The 11,297-nt window shown below is 47.5% G+C and overlaps 3 non-coding genes across 3 annotated transcripts in view; all 3 read left to right on the top strand.

The window, feature by feature from the left end:
- The first annotated feature begins 7,600 nt into the window (after positions 1-7,600).
- Positions 7,601-9,433, top strand: LOC145678126 (small subunit ribosomal RNA). Its single transcript, XR_014130243.1, has one exon. It is a non-coding gene; the product is annotated as a small subunit ribosomal RNA (ribosomal RNA).
- An 891-nt stretch (positions 9,434-10,324) lies between these two features.
- LOC145678125 (5.8S ribosomal RNA) lies at positions 10,325-10,476 on the top strand. The gene has a single exon (XR_014130242.1). It is a non-coding gene; the product is annotated as a 5.8S ribosomal RNA (ribosomal RNA).
- Positions 10,477-11,172: 696 nt separating this feature from the next.
- Positions 11,173-11,297, top strand: part of LOC145678127 (large subunit ribosomal RNA) — a 3,951-nt gene continuing 3,826 nt past the window's right edge. Inside the window, exon 1 of the ribosomal RNA XR_014130244.1 lies at positions 11,173-11,297. This exon is cut by the window's right edge and continues 3,826 nt beyond it. This is a non-coding gene — a ribosomal RNA (large subunit ribosomal RNA).

The raw sequence follows: 11,297 nt of genomic DNA, 5'->3' as shown, positions 1-11,297 counted from the left end.
GCTTTTGACAGCAACCATGAACCATTTAAGTTACACCATCAGCAGTATGTTAGATATTTTTAAATGAAAAGTCGGCAACTATGAACGTTTTGACGGCAACTGTGAGGCCTTGGTCGGCAATTATGAACGAATAGTCGGCAACTATGAGCACTTTTTTTTAAAATGTGAGAAATCTGACGGTTTGCGTAAGCATTCTGACGGAAACTGTGAGGCTTTTCACAGCAACCATGAAACATTTAAGTTACACCATCAGCAGTATGTTAGATATTTTAAATGAAAAGTCGGCAACTATGAGCGTTTTGACGACAACTGTGAGGCATTGGTCGGCAATTATGAACGGATAGTCGGCAACTATGAGCGTTTTGACGGCAACTGTGAGGCATTGGTCGGCAATTATGAACGGATAGTCGGCAACTATGAGCGTTTTGACGGCAGCTGTGAGGTCTTGGTCGGCAATTATGAACGAATAGTCGGCAACTATGAGCGTTTTTGACGGCAACTGTGAGGCCTTGGTCGGCAATTATGAACAAATGGTCGGCAACTATGAGCGTTTTGACGGCAACTGTGAGGCCTTGGTCGGCAACTATGAGCACTTTTTTTTTTAAATGTGAGCATTCTGACGGTTTGTGTGAAAAATCTGACCGCTACTGTGAGACTTTTGACAGCAACCATGAACCATTTAATTTACACTATCAGCATTATGAATAAAAAGTCTGCAACTATGACCATCGTGTAAGCGAGTGTGAGCATCTTGAAACTACGTGGGAACATTCTGAAGGCAACTGTGAGTATTTTGAAGTTGAGCACGAATTATTATGTAGGCAACTATGAGCCCTTTGTACGCAATTATGAACGAAAAGTCGGCAACTATGAGCGTTTTGACGGCAACTGTGAGGCATTGGTCGGCAATTATGAGCGAGTAGTCGGCAACTATGAGCGTTTTGACGGCAACTGTGAGGCCTTGGTCGGCAATTATGAACGAAAAGTCGGCAACTATGAGCGTTTTGACGGCAATTGTGAGGCCTTGGTCAGCAATTATGAACGAATGGTCGGCAACTATGAGCACTTTTTTTTCTTAATGTGAGCATTCTGACAGCTTGTGCAAATAATGTGACGGGAACTGTGAGCCTTTTGATAGCAACCATGAACCATTTAACTTACACTATCAGGAGTATGTTAGATATTATGAATGAAAAGGCGGCAACTATGAGCATCGTGGAAGCGAATGTGAGCATTTTGAAACTACGTGTGAACATTCTGAAGGCAACTATGAGTATTTTGAAGATGAGCTGGAACCATTAAGTATTCAACTATGAGCCCTTTGTACGCAATTATGAACGAAAAGTCGGCAACTATGAGCGTTTTGATGGCAACTGTGAGGCCTTGGTCGGCAATTATGAACGAATAGTCGGCAACTATGAACGTTTTGACGGCAACTGTGAGGCCTTCGTCGGCAATTATGAACGAAAAGTCGGCAACTATGAGCGTTTTGACGGCAACTGTGAGGCCTTGGTCGGCAACTATGAGCACTTTTTTTTTAAAAATTTGAGCATTATGACGGCTTGTGTGAAAAATCTGACCGCAACTGTGAGACTTTTGAGAGCAACCATGAACCATTTAACTTACATTATCAGTATTATGAATTAAAAGTCGGCAACTATGAGCATCGTGTAAGCGAGTGTGAGCATTTTGAAAGTACGTGTGAACATTCTGAAGGCAAGTGTGATTATTTTGAAGATGAGCACGAACGAGTATGTGATTAACTATGAGCCATTGTCCGCAATTATCAACGAAATGTCGGCAACTATGAGCGTTTTGACGGCAACTGTGAGGCCTATGTCCGCAATTATGAACAAATATTCGGCAACTATGAGCGCTTTGACGGCAAGTGTGAGCATTGTGACGCCTTTTGTGACGATTCTGACGGCAACTGTGAGCCATTAGTCGGGAACTATAAACTTTTATGTCGGGGACTATGAATGAAAAGTCGGCAACTATGAGCGTTTTGTCGGCAACTGTGAGGCATTGGTCGGCAATTATGAGCGAGTAGTCGGCAACTATGAGCGTTTTGACGGCAACTGTGAGTCCTTGGTCGGCAATTATGAACGAATAGTCGGCAACTATGAACGTTTTGGCGGCAACTGTGAGGCCTTGGTCGGCAATTATGAACGAATGGTCGGCAACTATGAGCACTTTTTTTTCTTAATGTGAGCATTCTGACGGCTTGCGCAAATAATGTGACGGCAACTGTGAGCCTTTTGATAGCAAACATGAACCATTTAACTTACACTATCAGGAGTATGTTAGATATTATGAATGAAAAGTCGGCAACTATGAGCATCGTGGAAGCGAATGTGAGCATTTTGAAACTACGTGTGAACATTCTGAAGGCAACTATGAGTATTTTGAAGATGAGCTGGAACCATTAAGTAGGCAACTATGAGCCCTTTGTACGCAATTATGAACGAAAAGTCGGCAACTATGAGCGTTTTGACGGCAACTGTGAGGCATTGGTCGGCAATTATGAACGAATAGTCGGCAACTATGAACGTTCGGACGGCAACTGTGAGGCCTTGGTCGGCAATTGTGAACGAAAAGTCGGCAACTATGAGCGTTTTGACGGCAACTGTGAGGCCTTGGTCGGCAACTATGAGCACTTTTTTTTTAATGTGAGCATTATGACGGCTTTTGTGAAAAATCTGACCGCAACTGTGAGACTTTTGAGAGCAACCATGAACCATTTAACTTACATTATCAGCATTATGAATTAAAAGTCGGCAACTATGAGCATCGTGTAAGCGAGTGTGAGCATTTTTGAAAGTACGTGTGAACAGTCTGAAGGCAACTGTGTTTATTTTGAAGATGAGCACGAACCAGTATGTGAATAACTATGAGCCCATTGTCCGCAATTATCAACGAAAAGTCGGCAACTATGAGCGTTTTGACGGCAACTGTGAGGCCTATGTCCGCAATTATGAACAAATAGTCGGCAACTATGAGCGCTTTGACGGCAAGTGTGAGCATTGTGACGCCTTTTGTGACGATTCTGACGGCAACTGTGAGCCATTAGTCGGGACTATAAACTTTTATGTCGGGGACTATGAATGAAAAGTCGGCAACTATGAGCACCCTGACGGCAAGTGTGAGCAATTTGACGTCTACTGTGAGGATTCTGACGGCAACTGTGAGCTATTTGAGTGGAACTATTAAGCATTGTGTGTGCAACTTTGAACGCCTCTGAGGGGTTTCCTGAACATGTTGACAGCATGTATGAACCACATTTCGGGAACAGTGGGCAATCTGACGGGAACTGTGAACATTGTTGTTGGCGACTCTTTTCACCCAGCATAACGTTAGAATATGACGGCAACCGTGGCTTCGTTTGCCGTCATTTTTGACATTCTCTGATTTTTCGTGACTGGTGTGCAATCGAGAGGAATCGCTACATTATAGGGATTAGGGTACAGAAGAAGCCCCGTTTACACTTTGTTAAGTCCTGGCTTGAAATTGTTCTATGAGGTTGTAATTAACATGAGTTTGACCTAATTCATGTTTTTGGATTGTTTCTTTGCATTAATTTTGGAACCCGAGCGCGAAAAGCAGCCCTTTTCGCAGAGAACTTTTTACCCAGCATAACCTTTGAGTATGGCGGCAACTGTGGCTTCGTTTGCCGTCATTTTTTGAGATTCCGTGATTTTCGTGACTGGTGTCCGATCGAGAGGAATCTCATCACTATAGGAGGTATGGTAGTGGGCAATCCTGCTATATACTTAGGTTAGGTTAGGCTGGCTTATACTTTCAATTTGTTCCCAGAAGTTAGGAGAGTGTAAAAGATGTTAAGTTTTGAGTGTCGTATTCTGTAACGGTTTATATATATACTGGATGTCAAATCACGTTTTCCCACCCTTGCGTGGGATGTATACGGCAATCGTGGCTGCATTCGCCGTCATGGTCAAAACGAGGCTGCGCAACGCCGGCAATTTCAAGACAGGTGTAGTATCGAGAGGAATCTCTACACTATAGGAGGTAGGGCAGTGAACAAGCCTTCTATATAAACATTCCCTTTAAATTGTTCACGGAGGTTGGAGAGACCGCTAATGGTATTGCTTTCTAAATGAGGCTTACTTTTTTTCTCTCCGCGGCCTAGTCTGTCGAGAAATCTTGACTTCTGGCCACAGACAGAAAGCTAGTCTTCGCAGGAGGCGGAAATGGCTAAATTGGGAAAGGAAGCCACAGGCTGGTTGGTTTCTTTATGGGAGTCTAAACGCACTATCGCTGTTGATGTTGGTTAATTTTGAAGGCGACTAATATCGGCGGATGGTAGTGTAGGCTCAAAAGGAATTTTATCAGCCGCAGGCAAGAACCCTGGGATGCTATTCACGGGCGTCCTAGCCGGTCAAGGTGTAGAGGAGGTTGCAAACCCTGTTGCTGCCTGGGAGGAATGCTTCATAGAAATGTGCGTCCATGGGCGGACCTATGAAAGGGCATGCAGTGCGGGTTTGCCAGCACGCCTAATGTTGTCCAAAGACTTCCTCGTATTTTGACAAAGAATGTCAGAAACCTTGGTCGGACGGCTGTTTCTAAGAGGGCACGTGGCGATGGGGAATGTGTGAGGTAGGCTCTCATACGGAAGTACCTGTCGTTTACGGGAAGGAGACAATCCTTCTTAACCCGAGGCCTAGCCTGTCGATCACGCCTTCGGGCAATTGACTTCTGGCCGATGCCGCTTTGTGCGGTTGCTGAATGCGAAGAATACTTGAACGGAAGCTACTGTCACACCCAGAGGACACGAGTAAGACTTATATCACTGGAGCAGGAGCCTAAATTTGCTTTTGTGGGTAGCCATACGGCCAGTTCTAACGTGTGCGAGGCCCCACGAGAGTAGGCTTATTCTGGTGGATGAGAAGTCTTTTAATATTTGCTGTGTCGGGTGAACGGAAGCCACAGTCATCCGTAGGACACGAGTAGACTTATTTCACTGGAGCAGGAGTCTAAATGTGCTTTTGTGGGCAACCTTACGGCCAGTTCTAACGGGAGCCAGGCCCCACAAGAGTAGGCTTATTCCGGTGGAGAAGGAGTCTTTAAAATTTGCTGTGTCGGGTGAACGGCTATATTTGAACGGAAGCCACAGTCATCCGTAGGACACGAGTAGACTTATTTCACTGGAGCAGGAGTCTAAATGTGCTTTTGTGGGCAACCTTACGGCCAGTTCTAACGGGAGCCAGGCCCCACAAGAGTAGGCTTATTCCGGTGGAGAAGGCGTCTTTAAAATTTGCTGTGTCGGGTGAACGGCTATATTTGAACGGAAGCCACAGTCATCCGTAGGACACGAGTAGACTTATTTCACTGGAGCAGGAGTCTAAATGTGCTTTTGTGGGCAAACCTTACGGCCAGTTCTAACGGGAGCCAGGCCCCACAAGAGTAGGCTTATTCCGGTGGAGAAGGAGTCTTTAAAATTTGCTGTGTCGGGTGAACGGCTATATTTGAACGGAAGCCACAGTCATCCGTAGGACACAAGTAGACTTATTTCACTGAGCAGGAGTCTAAATGTGCTTTTGTGGGCAACCTTACGGCCAGTTCTAACGGGAGCCAGGCCCCACAAGAGTAGGCTTATTCCCGGTGGAGAAGGAGTCTTTAAAATTTGCTGTGTCGGGTGAACGGCTATATTTGAACGGAAGCCACAGTCATCCGTAGGACACAATAGACTTATTTCACTGGAGCAGAAGTCTAAACGTGCTTTTGTGGGCAACCTTACGGCCAGTTCTAACGGGAGCCAGGCCCCACGAGAGTAGGCTTACTCCGGATGAGAAGGAGTCTTTAAAATTTGCTGTGTCGGGTGACCGGCCATGAAACCTTTGAGAGGACTTGTCTCCTCGTTTCCACAGCATTTCCGCGCCTGTAAGTTGCGGAAGGTAGCATGCTATGCTTGAAGAACTGTCATCCCTTTAAGGACAGGAGTAGACTAATTCCATTGAGGCAGGAGTCTAATATGCTTTTGTGCACAGCCATACGGCCAGTCCTAACGGGAGCAAGGCTCGCAAAAGTAGGCTTTATTTCAATGGAGCAGAAGTCTTTTATATTGCTCTGTCGGGATTGTCAGTTCAAACGGGAGCAGTTTCTGCACGCTACAAACCGCTGACGAGATCTTTCTCGTGTCAATGTGATTCCCTAGCCTGGGCCGGCGCAAGGCTGGCTGGCGAACAAGGTAATTGGGCCTCTGGGTTTCATACACACGAGTAGTCTCAGATGCGTTTAGGGTGAACAGGAATAATCCGTGCAATTCTCTAGCCTGGGCCGGCGCAAGGCTGGCTGGCGAACAAGGTAATTGGGCCTCTGAGTCTTGCATTTCGGAGTTTCCTTAATTCCGGGAGGAGCCACAAAGAAGAGTCCTGAGAGTTTCTCGTGTCCATGCAATTCTCTAGCCTGGGCCGGCGCAAGGCTGGCTGGCGAACAAGGTAATTGGGCCTCTGAGTTTTGTACACACGAGTGGTCTTAGGATCCTTCGGGCTCAACAGGGATTGTTGGAGAAAGTCTCTAGCCTGGGCCGGCGCAAGGCTGGCTGGCGAACAAGGTAATTGGGCCTCTGAGTCTTTATTCCCAGTTTCCTTAGTTCCCGGGTTAGGTTCACCTGTTAAATCGGAGGAGTCCGATTTATGTGTAAAGATAATGCCAGAGTGAAGGGAGCCAGATTTCACTTGAAGGAGCAAGAGCCAGTGTGGTTAAGAAGTGAGCCGTTTTGTACTCTTAAGGAGGGATGCCGATTGACTTTGAACGGGCTGTCCTCGCTTTAGAGTTTGGGCCAGTTGACGGGAGCTTACTTGTCCTTCTTGGGAATGAGGCCAGATAGCATGTCCTTTCTAGCTTACAAAGGCTTATGCGGAGCATTGTTTTTTGTAAGTGACTTTTTATTCTCCATGTGGCATTTAAGTACCGATTTTCCTTAAGTTAAGGACGGTATTGACTCATCGCCAGTTTGAGCGTGTATCACTTGTCGAACGGAAGCCACTGTCATCCAAGGACACTAGTAGACTTATATTTCGCTGGAGCAGGAGTCTAAATGTGCTTTTGTGGGTACCCTTACGGCCAGTTCTAACGGGAGCCAGGCCCCACAAAAGTAGGCTTATTCCGGTGGAAAAAGGAGTCTTTAAAATTTGCTGTGTCGGGTGAACGGCTATATGTGAACGGAAGCCACAGTCATCCATAGGACACGAGTAGACTTATTTCGCTGGAGGAGGAGTCTAAATGTGCTTTTGTGGGTACCCTTACGGCCAGTTCTAACGGGAGCCAGGCCCCACAAAGGTAGGCTTATTCTGGCGGAAGAGGAGTCTTTAAAATTGCTGTGTCGGATGTACCGGCAACGTGTGGAAGGAAGCTGTTGTAACCCAAGGATACAAGTAGGCTTGTTCCATTGGATTGGGAGTCTAATATGCTCTTGGCGGCTGTCACACGGCCAGTATTAACGGGAGCTAGTCACCGCAAGAGTAGGCTTATTCCAGCGGAACAGAAGTCTAAAATGCTTGGTCGGGTGTAGCTTTCCTATCCTTTGTTAGAACGCTGTGTTGGTTGTGTCCAACACTTTCCGGCTTTTTAGTCGGTCAATTCCCTGGTTGATCCTGCCAGTAGTCATATGCTTGTCTCAAAGATTAAGCCATGCATGTCTCAGTGCAAGCCAAAACAAGGTGAAACCGCGAATGGCTCATTAAATCAGTTATGGTTCCTTAGATCGTACCTATCCTACTTGGATAACTGTGGTAATTCTAGAGCTAATACATGCAACTAGAATCCCGCCCAGCAATGGAAGGGATGCTTTTATTAGATTAAAACCAATCGGTCGGTTCGTCCGTCCGAAACCTTGGTGACTCTGAATAACTTTGGGCTGATCGCACGGTCTCTGTACCGGCGACGCATCTTTCAAATGTCTGCCTTATCAACTGTCGATGGTAGGTTCTGCGCCTACCATGGTTGTTACGGGTAACGGGGAATCAGGGTTCGATTCCGGAGAGGGAGCCTGAGAAACGGCTACCACATCCAAGGAAGGCAGCAGGCGCGCAAATTACCCACTCCCGGCACGGGGAGGTAGTGACGAAAAATAACGATACGGGACTCATCCGAGGCCCCGTAATCGGAATGAATACACTTTAAATCCTTTAATGAGAATCTATCGGAGGGCAAGTCTGGTGCCAGCCGCCGCGGTAATTCCAGCTCCGATAGCGTATATTAAAGTTGTTGCGGTTAAAAAGCTCGTAGTTGGATCTGGGTCTCGGACGATCGGTTCGCCGCCCGGCGTTTAACTGATCGTTCCGGACGTCCTGCCGGTTTTTCCTTTCTCGGTGCTCTTCATTGAGTGTCTTGATTGGCCGGCACGTTTACTTTGAACAAATTAGAGTGCTCAAAGCAGGCCGTGTCGCCTGAATGTTCGGTGCATGGAATAATGGAATAGGACCTCGGTTCTATTTTGTTGGTTTTCGGAACTCGAGGTAATGATTAATAGGGACAGACGGGGGCATTAGTATTGCGACGTTAGAGGTGAAATTCTTGGATCGTCGCAAGACTAACCGATGCGAAAGCATTTGCCAAGAATGTTTTCATTAATCAAGAACGAAAGTTAGAGGTTCGAAGGCGATCAGATACCGCCCTAGTTCTAACCATAAACGATGCCAGCCAGCAATCCGCCGAAGTTCCTCCAATGACTCGGCGGGCGGCTTCCGGGAAACCAAAGCTTTTGGGTTCCGGGGGAAGTATGGTTGCAAAGCTGAAACTTAAAGGAATTGACGGAAGGGCACCACCAGGAGTGGGGCCTGCGGCTTAATTTGACTCAACACGGGAAACCTCACCAGGCCCGGACACTGGAAGGATTGACAGATTGAGAGCTCTTTCTTGATTCAGTGGGTGGTGGTGCATGGCCGTTCTTAGTTGGTGGAGCGATTTGTCTGGTTAATTCCGATAACGAACGAGACTCTAGCCTGCTAACTAGGCGTTGGAATCTTTCCTTCCAACGTTCATGTCTTCTTAGAGGGACAGGCTGCCTCTAGCAGCACGAGATTGAGCAATAACAGGTCTGTGATGCCCTTAGATGTTCTGGGCCGCACGCGCGCCACACTGAAGGAATCAACGTGTCTTCCCTGACCGAAAGGTCCGGGTAACCCGCTGAACCTCCTTCGTGCTAGGGATTGGGGCTTGCAATTATGTCCCATAAACGAGGAATTCCCAGTAAGCGCAAGTCATAAGCTTGCGTTGATTACGTCCCTGCCCTTTGTACACACCGCCCGTCGCTACTACCGATTGAATGATTTAGTGAGGCCTTCGGACTGATACCCGGCACCTCCGTCTTGCGGTGGTACCGACGTGTCGGAAAGATGGCCAAACTTGATCATTTAGAGGAAGTAAAAGTCGTAACAAGGTTTCCGTATGTGAACCTGCGGAAGGATCATTATCAATTCATCACCACTGCGGTGGTTGATGTCAAAAGTTTCTTATTAGTGTGTCGTATCAGTTAGATTGACACCGTTGAACGGGAGCCACTGATCTTGACAGGCGAAGGAGAGAAAGGTGAGCCGTGTCTTCCCTTTAGTTGGGAAGCGAGCAGCAAGAACGGGAGCCACTGTCATCGGCGAGGGTAGCGTAGGCTACCTGTTGACACAGGCCGCGTGTCATCAAAGGATTGGAGTAGACTTATTTCGGTGGAAAAGAAGTCTTGAAAAGACTCAAAGAGAGTAAGACTTATTCCATCGGAGCAGGAGTCTTAAATGCTCAGTCAGATGGCATGATAAACCAGTTCCGACGTCCAAGGGCTCAAGTAAGCTTATTCCGTTTGAAAAGAAGTCTTGAAAAGACTCCAAGAGAGTAAGACTTATTCCATCGGAGCAGGAGCGTTTAAAATGCTTGTGTCGGATGTCGGGTGCTGGGGTAGAACGGAAGCTTGTCCTCCAAGGACTCGAGTAGGCTGTGACTGCTTTGTGGGAGAAGTCTTGAAAAGGCTCTGAGGAGCAAGGCTTACACGTTAGTAGCACAAGAAGCCTTTAATACGCTCGGGTCGGGCGACTAGAGCTAGAATTCGCTGCTTTGTAGGCCAGTATCCTTTTCTGTTCAAGATGGCCTTCAATGAAAAACTGGTAGCCATGATTTTTGGCTACAAACTCATGGGCAGCCTAAGATTATTCCTTGTGATGCAGGGAAAGGCTTTCGAATGAACACGCCCAGCTTTGTGGTGAGTGACCGCAGCTGACGGGGCCAAACAGGAGGCAGGGCGGCCCCCGATGCGGTTTGTTTACCGAACTTTAATTTCTTGCACGGCATACGTGAAATGCTGTTGTAGAATTTTTACAACCCTGAACGGTGGATCACTTGGCTCGTGGGTCGATGAAGAACGCAGCTAGCTGCGCGAAAGAGTGTGAACTGCAGGACACACGAACATCGACGTTTCGAACGCACATTGCGACCCAGGATCTCTTCTGGGTCACACCTGTCTGAGGGTCGGTAACTTTATCCTGGCGGTGGAAGTTTTTCGGATGACCCCACGGCCTCTCGCTACTTCGGTAGTGATGCTGTGGCCATGTGCAAGGGGCCTGGCAAGGGGTCTCGCGCAAGGCTTGGCTTTCTTGTTGGTAACCTCTTGTGACCATGGGTCCGGGGAATGGAAACTGTGTGTTCTTGGGCTTCCGCGACAGCGGTCGTCTTAAATGAGCAGCAAAGGCTGGTGGTTTACATCCGCCTGTTGAGGCAGTTTTTGTCTCGACGAAAGTTCCTAAGTGAATTGGGGAACTTGGTCCTTGGATTTCATCCTTGCCAAACCCCTTTCGATGGGAACGAGACTGTCTTGTGTCCATGCAATTCTCTAGCCTGGGCCGGCGCAAGGCTGGCTGGCGAACAAGGTAATTGGGCCTCTGAGTTTTGTACACATGAGATTAGTCTCTCTCGAAGCATTCAGGCCGAACGAGGGTTTTTGGAGTTCAATTCTCTAGCCTGGGCCGGCGCAAGGCTGGCTGGCGAACAAGGTAATTGGGCCTCTGAGTCTTGGTATTCCAATTTTCCTCTATTCCTGGATAAGCTTCAGTACGAGGTGCCCGGCAAGGGGTCAGGGGGTGACCCCTGACTTACCTTGGCGGTCTACATCTTGTAAATTGAAAAGTCCTGTTGTGCGCGAGCCTTCAGGCGCGCTGTGTTTTTGGCGCTCGACCTCAGATTAGGTGAGATTACCCGCTTAATTTAAGCATATTAATAAGCGGAGGAAAAGAAACTAACAAGGATTCCCTTAGTAACGGCGAGCGAACAGGGAAGAGCCCAGCACCGAATCTCGC

Source organism: Thermobia domestica, unplaced genomic scaffold (genome assembly GCF_964235325.1).
Source record: "Thermobia domestica unplaced genomic scaffold, izTheDome1.hap1.1 HAP1_SCAFFOLD_1898, whole genome shotgun sequence".
In the NCBI taxonomy this organism is placed as follows: domain Eukaryota; kingdom Metazoa; phylum Arthropoda; class Insecta; order Zygentoma; family Lepismatidae; genus Thermobia; species Thermobia domestica.
This window is presented reverse-complemented; position numbering and strand designations above follow the sequence as displayed.